This window comes from Tupaia chinensis, unplaced genomic scaffold (genome assembly GCF_000334495.1).
Source record: "Tupaia chinensis unplaced genomic scaffold, TupChi_1.0 Scaffold000617_2, whole genome shotgun sequence".
NCBI classification, from domain to species: Eukaryota; Metazoa; Chordata; class Mammalia; order Scandentia; family Tupaiidae; genus Tupaia; species Tupaia belangeri.
In genome coordinates, this window is record NW_006160137.1 from 1,442,070 (window position 1) to 1,450,528 (window position 8,459).

Consider the following 8,459-nt stretch of genomic DNA (forward strand, 5'->3'; position numbering starts at 1 on the left):
ACCAAGTGAGGTTGAAGGATACTAGATAACAATCTCACTACAAGTAAGTTGCTTGTCTCTATTAAAGTATCTTTACAATAGGAAATAGCTTTGTCTCTGTCTAATTACTGTGACGATCACTGAATATTGTAGATTTTATGGGTTAAATAAGTTAAGATTTGTCGATGGAAATAACCAAGCTCTGCAGAAATAATAATGAATGCTGTTTATTCTGAGTATGAGATGAGTGACCTGGCCGGGAGAAGGACAAAAATGGACTCAAGTGTTTATTGAGGTGCTTAGATACAGTGGTTCCTTTTATTTGGTTTTGAGAGCAAGAGTTGTCAATCACCATAAGGAGTCTTTTACATTGGCCAGACCTAAAAAGATGGGAGTATGGAAGAGAGGGGACTTGTAGGTTATAGGTAAGTTTAAAATTTGTAAAGGAAAACACTAGTCTCTGTTCCAGAAAAAAAAAACAGCTAAAGAATATCTGTAGTTTACTTGAACAGAGATAAGAGGACTTATTGCACATCATACTAGAGAGTATCCTATTATCAATGTACCAGAGTGTTCTATTAGTATTTGTAGGTGTGATTTTCCCCAGGCCCTTTGGAAATAATTTTGAAATAGGAAAAAGCAGTTAGACTTTTCTGTTCAGATTTAAGTCTATCTTTTATCCTTTTTTTTTTTTTTTGTTAGAGAGCATGTGCTCTTTCCAGAGAGAGACAGAGAGAATGCACAATCTCCCATGGTGAATGATTGTGCTGTACAATCCCTTCTCCATATTTCTCTGTCTTGTCAGATTTTAGGCAGGCGTGTGCAAGTAACTGATGTTGTTTCTAGAACTCAAGCCCTGCAGTTGGCTTAATGCGGTCCAGCAGCCTTAACCACCACACCATGGGCTGGCCAAAGTCTTTTATCTTCTTTTACTATGAATTGGACCTTAGCAAAATGAATGGTCTGCTCTACAATTATAGATATGCTGTAATGATCTCACAAAATGTTTTTGCTTAAAATAGCGTATGCTTTAAAAAAAAAAATCCATCAGTGAGCTTTAAAAAAATCTATAGTGTGTTTGTTGAATATTGATACAACATATGTTCTTAATTTTTAAAATTTAATAAACTTGCTCCATGAAGTTTACTTTCAGCCCAAGATCATTTTTACTCTAGATCATAGCTAAAGAAGGCTTTGGTTTTAATATGCTAAGCAGCTTTCTGGCATTTGAAGGAACAGTATAATGAAACTATGTGAGGTAGGTGAAATAAATCTAATCTTAAAACTGTGCAAAGGCCAATCATAACGTTCAAAGTAAAAAAATTAGCTTGAGGAGCAACTAAAATCTTTTTAAATAACTATATTTTTTGAAGGTTGTTAAAATGAGTCAGTCTCTAAATTAGAAAGGGAGATATTTTCTCTTGGTTAACATACCTTATTTTGGTTGTTAAAATAATTTACTGAATTTAAATAAAGCATTTGATATATTACAATCTTATATAATAGGTTTTTCCTCTTAAAAATCATTCTGATCATTTTTAAAAGTGTAATCAAAGTAACTTAACTGTTAACTGTCAGTCACAACAGAATATAAAGTTACATAAATAAATTTTTTAATAAATTGGAAGAACATACACACACACACACACACACACACACACACACATATTTTTTAAAGATATTTTTGCTGTAAGGTGCATGTGCTCGCTGGAGAGACCAAGAGACAAAAAGTGAGACCCCCCCGCCCCCGAGGGGATGGCCAGGTCGCAATTCCTTCTCCCGTTCTCCTCCCAGGATCTTGGGCACATATGCAATGCACCCAGTGTGAGTTTTAAGTTGCGGGATCTGGAACTCGAACCATACAATACTATGTGGAAGTCCAGTGACGTAACCATTATGCCATCTGCTGGTCCCAAATAAAAGTATATTTAAAGTGCAACTTGCAGATAAAATGGAATGTATATACTATGAATGTAATTATGAATCTTATTGATAAGTACCCTTGAGTCTTACAGAACTGTGATTTTACCAGTTTCACATCTATATGTATGTTCCTTCTCTAGTCTCTCCCCTTGGTTTTTCTTTCAACATGAGTAAACCATTATCCTGATTTTTATTTAAATTTCCATGACCATATTTTTAAAAATCTTCATACATATTTATCTGCAAACAGTGTCTTTCTCCATGAGCCTTAATTTCAGCCCAAAGTTTTACCTCGTTGGAACTTATAATAGTATCCTATACATACTTTTCTTTGACTTAGGTTTATATGTATGCTGGTTGATGGACATTTGGATTTCCAGTTTTTTGTTATTGCAAACAGTGCAATTAAAGTATTAAAACTATTTTCTGAGGCATATGTGTTCATGTTTCCTAGGGTATATACCTGGGAATGGAATTTTGTCATAATAAAGTGGTTATTTATACAAACATATCACTCCAAAACGTAGTTGATAGAACAACACTATCTCATTCTGTTTGCTTCTGCAATAGAATAATACACAGACTGGGTAACTTATAAAGAAAAGAAATTTATATCTCACAGTTGTAGAGCTTGAGCAGTCTAGGAGCATGACATTAACATCTGCTGGGGTCATCCCATGGCAGAAGGGTGAAGTTTCTTCATGAAAGTGCACAAGACAGAGCATGAGGGGTGGATTCCCTTTGATAACATCCTACTGTCTTGGTAACTAACTCACTTTCATGATAATGGCATTCTTCCCTTCTTAATCCTAATTAGTTACCTCTCTTTAGGCTCCATCTGCCAACACCATTGTATAGGGGATTAAGTTTCCAATACTTGATTTTGGAGGCCATATTCAAATAAAAGCAAGTGCTTTTATTATTTCATAATTCCATGGATTGAGTGGAAAGTTCTTTTGTTTCATATGTCAACTGTGATGCAGTGCTTATTATAGTCATCCAGAGGCTCAGTAGTCTTCAGTCAACTGGGACTAGAATGTCTGGGACATCTCAGCCTGGACAGCTGAGAGTCATCTGGAATCTATGAGAGACCAGCTGTGGCTTTTGGCTCCTTTGTGTGGCCACTTGGGCTGCCTCACAGCGTGGTGTCTGAATTTTGAGACAGAGCATTCCAAGAGGGAAGAAGCTGCCAGGCCAACTAAAGGCAGGGCTTAGAATGTACAGAATCACTTCCATTATATTTTATTTTCCAAATAGATGGGGGCCAGCTCAGTGTAGAGAGGAGATACCTGTACATGCAAGGGCCATCTTTGGAAACTCTACTACAGTGTTACTCCCTGTTGTAGTCCTCCTGCTGCAGTCTCCTGCTGGAACTACAGGTACATGTCACCCCACCTAGCTCTTTAAATAGGATTTTACTGTGTTGCTCAGTTCAGTCTTGAGCTGGCGATCCTCTTGCCTCAGCCTCTCGAAGATGTTGGGATTACAGGTGTATGCCACTGCCTCTGGTCGGACCCGATCCCCCCGTGTGGTACCGGCCTATGGATCACAAGTGTTAGCAGTGTATATCACCCTGGCTGCATCAGCGTATTTTTCATTTTTATCTCCTTGTCTGTGAAATATGTTAGTGTCTTTGGTCAGCCTTTTTTTTCCTTTAAGTTTGTTTTATTTCTCATGAGGGAAAGGTGAGTGAAGCCCGTTCTCAACAGAGTCCTCACATCGAGATCCACCCCTAGCCTCAGCCAGCCCAGATCGCGGGTACGCTCATGCACACCCAGCGTAACTCATGCACCGGGTATGCTTGGGTGCACTTGGCATGCTCAGTGAGATCCTGGAACACAAATTGCGGATCTTTCTCATGTGGGTCCAGTTGTGTTACCACTGTGGCACCACCTGGCACCAAGCCAATTTTAAAAATTGGGTTTCATCTTTTCCTTTCTTAGTAGGTTGTTTTAGATACTGAATCTGAATTAACTTTGTTTAGTTTGTGGTTTGTTGGTCCTCAGATACTGAATTTGAATTAACTTTGTTTAGTTTGTGGTTTGTTGGTCCTTACAGCAATCCTGTAAGATATTTTATTAACTTCATTTTTTAGATGAGAAGAGGAAGTCCTTCTTAGTATGTTAAAAAAAAATAGACCTTGAAGTCAGATAACCTGATGAGTGCCTTTTTTGTTTCAAAGAATAGCATTTCCAAGCTAGCCCTGTGGCCTGGAGTTAAAAGAGCAAGAGTCCACATGACCTACCTTGCAGTAAGAGCCCTGGCCCTGGAGGCTTGAGAAACATAACAAGGTGCATGTCTGTACATTCCCTAAATCCTGGCAGCATGGAGGATGGAAGTGGAGGAGACGGGATTGCAGCATGACAGTGCCCCTTTGCCTCTCTCTATGAGCACACATTCCCTCGGGCATTTAAAACCCAGCATTTGTAAATGTGTACAGTTACGAATCAACACGACGCATCAGTCTATTTCTTTTATTTTTAGAGAGATTTTTGCTATAGGGTGCATGCACTCGCTGGAAAGACACAGAGAGACGGAAAGCAAGAAATCACTCCCCATGGGAGATAACCACACCACAGTCCTTTCTCTTCCAGTCTCCTCTCAGGATTTTAAGCATACACGCGCGCACGTGCACACACACACACACACACGCTCCTGGCATGAGTTTCAAGCTGCCAAGTCTGGGTCTTGAACTGTGGTCAGACCATGTAGGAATCCAACAACGTATCCATTATGCCATCTGCTGGTTCCCAGTCTATCTCTTTTATCCCTTCCTCTCCAAAAGATTGAAGCTTGGGAAAATGGATGAGTATTTATTTATGGTCAATCTTAATGTTTTAGATAACATGTTAACTTTTGTTATAAAGAGACTGAGGGGACCAGCAGTTAGCATAATGGCTATGTCGCTGGACTCCCATGTAGTCGACCATGGTTCAAGTCCCGGACCCAGTGGCTTAAACTCATGCTGGGCGTGTGTGCATACATGCCCAAGATCCTGAGAGGAGAATGGAGGAGAAGGGATTGCGGCGTGTCCATCCCCCCTGGGCGGTGATTTCTCGCTTTCTGTCTTTCTCTCTCTGTCTGTCTGGCGAGCACACGTGCCCTATAGCAAAAAAATTAAATAAAAATAGAAACTGAGGACATATGATGATAGGTGATTTACCCATAGTGATGGAACCTAGAACCTGTATGTTCAGCCCCACGTTCTTTCTAGTTTTAATTGCCCTCCTCTCTCATTTTCTGTCTTCTCAATTATTAATTTAAATATTCCAGTGCATTGAAACCCTGTGTTTTTCGATAACCTCAGCAGATATTCTAAGGATATGCTTGAGTTTTCAGAAGGGAGTGGTAAGAAATTGGTTTAAATTCAAGATTTTCTTACCTGCGTCTCCAAACTTTATCCTGGGAATTAAGATTCTTAAGTGTCGTGGCCATAATATTGTTTCAGAATTATAATAGGAGCCAAAGATTCACCATTAATATTCAAATGTCTGCCTTATATACTTTGCAAAGAACACTGTAGGCATACATCACATGCAGGGTGCTCACACCCATCAGAGAGAGGGAAAGTGAGAACTCATTTATCCAGGGGGAATGACCACACTACAGTTCCTTCTCCTCCATCCTCCTCTTGGGATTTGGGGCATGCACACACATGCACCTGGTCTTGGGATTTGCGGTATGCACACATATGTACCTGGCATGTTTATCAAGCTGCTGGGTCTGAGAGCCACACTGCACAGTTGGCCATGTGAGATACAGCTGCCTTAACCACTGCCTCAGCTGGCCGGAGTTGCTTTTTTCATACCTACTCTTTTTTTTTTTTTTTTTTTTGAGAGGTTTTTTGCTATAGGACGCGTGCGCTCGCCAGACAGAGAGAGACATAGAGACAGAAAGCGAGAAATCACCCCCCAGGGGGGATGGTCACGCTGCAGTCCTTTCCCCTCCATTCTCCTCTCGGGATCTTGGGCACGCACGCACACGCGCCCGGCGTGAGTTTTAAGCCACCAGGTCCGGGACGCGAACTGTGGTCGACTACGTGGGAGTCCAGCGACATAGCCATTACGCTAACTGCTGGTTCCCCCGAGTTGCTTTTAAAGCTGAAAATGCCACACAGCCATTCTGAATTCCCAAATACCATACTTTGAATAAGTTGAAACCACTCTCATGTCTGAAGAAATACAGACCAATATAAATAAATTAATCAATACCTCTTTCTAGGAAGACATATTTTGTATAAAAGTATGGTTACTGGTCATTACCGTTCTGTATGCTGCAGTCACCTCAGTACAGCTCTCCAGTGTAAAAGCAGTGCTTCAGGCAGCATGATTTATTTTCATGTTACTTCAAATTTCTTGGGTTTAAGATTCTAAGACAGAAGTGGAAGTGATAATAGTACTTCTCATTGGAAAGATTCTTTAACATGTAGCAGAATATAAAATTTCTTGAGACTTTTACCTGGGAATATTTTCAACCGGTGATTCCAGACTTTGGATGACCAGGCTTCTCTTTGTGTTTATTCTTTCCTGCCCTAGACTCTTCTACTTTCTCAATCATAAAGAATTAGTTAACCTTTTCCAAAAAGGAAACTAAGGTGTAACATGTTTGCTATTATAATATTGATATAAAATTGTCATAATAAAGTATAGATGCCATTTGGCAAAAAATGTAATGCTAAATTCCACTACATTGAGCAGAGCTTAGTATGACACCTAGAGAGAAAAAATGAAATTCATTCAAAATTCAGTAAATATATTTGTAACATTTGTAATTCTCAAAATAAGTTTTAAAGTAGTTTGCCAAACATGCTCATCTTTGAGTTTAATCTGTTACTACTGTACAGAAATCAATACATTGTTTTAAGTATGTTAAGAATTCTAAAGCATGACCAGCAGTTAGCGTAATGGCTATGTCACTAGACTCCCGTGTAGTCAACTGCGGTTCGTCAGTATTTCTCATTACCACGCCTTTCATCTCTTTTAAAAGGGAGGTGAAACTGGATTTATTCTCTTTTTGGTCTGTTCTTTCTTAACTCACTTTTAAAAATATATTTGTTGATGTTTTCTGTTTAGAAGAGGGATGAAGAACATGGGCTTTAATCCAGGTCAATTGGATAGCTTTTGGTTTCTCAGAAATACGGGATGAACTTCATGTGTCGAATTGAGTATAGAAATTACTTGTTAGAGTGCTTGCTGGAGTTTGTTGTAAAGACCCCATATCCTAAATTGTAGTTTGGAACAAGATAACCTATGATGATTACATTTGTAAAAACCTGTTTACCATATTCCTGATTTATATTTCAACATAATTTATATATCATATTGATGTACAGTTAGAGAAGGGATTGTGGTATGGCCATCCCCCCTGGGGATGTATTCTAACTAATAGTTAGACCTGAGAAGTTCTTTGGTATTAATCTTATTTAATCTTATGTCTACCATTTTTAATTTAGAAATCACTACAAAATTTTAATTTATTTTTTAAAAAATAATGTTCCATGAACTTCACTTTGGGAAAGTCCGATCTGGTTGCTTTATTTGATTATATGAGGAGTCTGAGGCCTAATGATTCTAAATGGCTTGCCCAACATTATAGAACTAGGATTACTTTCCCAAAGTCGTAGAGCTAGGACTGATAGCCTTGCCAGTTTTAAATCTTTTTCTCTTTGCTCTTTTGCTTAAATTATTGCATTCTGAATATCAAGTATATCCACATTATAATAGCATATAGTTTTTCCAAGACTGAATTATCGAGTGTCTGCTCCTTTGTGATATCCCTCTTGATTGGTCTTAGTGACTAAGTTGTATTTTATGACATTCTTCAGTATTTAGTGATTTGTCAGCTAATGAATATATGCCTTCCCTTAAGTCTTAAAAACTAAAGGTGTCTGGGTCAGCTGAAAATCTCATCGTGCACATGCCCAAGATCCCAAGAGGAGACTGGAAGAGAAGTGATTATGGCAGGGCTATCCTCTCTGGGGAGTGATTTCCTACTTTCTCTTTCTCCTTTTCTCTTTAGCAAGCGTATGTGCCCTTTAGCAAAATTTAAACTAAAGATGTCCACAGAAGGCCTTTATTTATACATTGCTTATTGTGCGTGTGTGTGTTTTTAATATAGAGATTTTTGCTTTAGAGTATGTGCACTCACTGGAGAGACAGAAACACACACACATGCTGGTGGGGGTTGGGGGGCAGGGGATGGCCACACTGTAATCCCTTTTTGATTCTCCTTTTCAGGATTTTGGACACACATGCTTGGTGTGCATTTTAAGAGGCCGAGTCTGGTACTCGAACCACTGTCAACTATGTGAGAGTTCAGTGATGTAACCATTACTGCATCTGCTGGTATCTGCTCTGAGAGTTCTAACATCTTTTTGATTTGTCTATGTATCCTACTTTAAGAGGGAAGACCCAGAATAGCTCTAAGAAGGCCAAAAGACATTTTCAGCTTTTGAACATGCTTTTTTCCTATGTGTTGCTGAAAACAAGAGAAGCAGATATAGTCACATGCTGCATAATGATGTTTTAGTCAACAGTAGACAACATACCTGATAGTGG